Here is a 649-nt window from a genome sequence, read left to right as displayed (position 1 = left end):
AAAAGTAGTGGTATGTGCATGGGGCCGGGGATCAGAAATGTCCTGAGAGAGGCAGGTTGAGGTTTCCAGGGTAAGAGTAATGAAGAAGTTGTCATATGCTGAGGCAGTGAAGGAAGTAGAGGAAGATGGGGGAGTGGTGAACCAATGCAGGGGATAGGACAGCAAGTGATATATGTTTCCAGTAAGATTGGATTTTTAGCATTTATAGCAATTTACATTTTAGTCATTTAACCGACCCTCTTATCCAGAGCGACTTACAGTTAGTGAGTGAATACATTTTCATACTGGCCCCCGTGGGAATCGAACCCACAACCCTGGCGTTGCAAGCGCCATGCTCTACCAACTGAGCTACACGGGGCCCTATGGTTATTAATTGTACCGCAGGGATGGAACGTAAGTCTAAGAAAATGGAGGTTGTGGTGGCAGCTGCAGAGAGGTATTTGGGTGTAGGAGACTTGACATCAGAAGAGTTACAGGGAGTGTTAAGTGGTGATGTTCCATCCTCTCAGGTTGAGGGCATGAGGTAGGAGTGAATATATTTCAATAGTGGAGTGGGGTGGTGTTAATTATCAGTAATAATTTTGAATTTGTGAGTGTAGTGTTAGATGGTATGGTCTTTTATTTTATTTTTCAAGCAACATATAAGGGA

At 43.8% G+C, this 649-nt stretch overlaps 1 non-coding gene across 1 annotated transcript; it reads right to left on the bottom strand.

Annotated features, from left to right (window-relative positions):
• Positions 1–285: 285 nt before the first annotated feature.
• On the bottom strand, positions 286–360 carry trnaa-ugc. The gene has a single exon. It is a non-coding gene; the product is annotated as a tRNA-Ala (tRNA).
• Between the last annotated feature and the right edge of the window lie 289 nt (positions 361–649).

The sequence above is a fragment of the Coregonus clupeaformis genome, unplaced genomic scaffold (assembly GCF_020615455.1).
Source record: "Coregonus clupeaformis isolate EN_2021a unplaced genomic scaffold, ASM2061545v1 scaf1140, whole genome shotgun sequence".
Lineage (NCBI taxonomy): Eukaryota > Metazoa > Chordata > Actinopteri > Salmoniformes > Salmonidae > Coregonus > Coregonus clupeaformis.
This window is presented reverse-complemented; position numbering and strand designations above follow the sequence as displayed.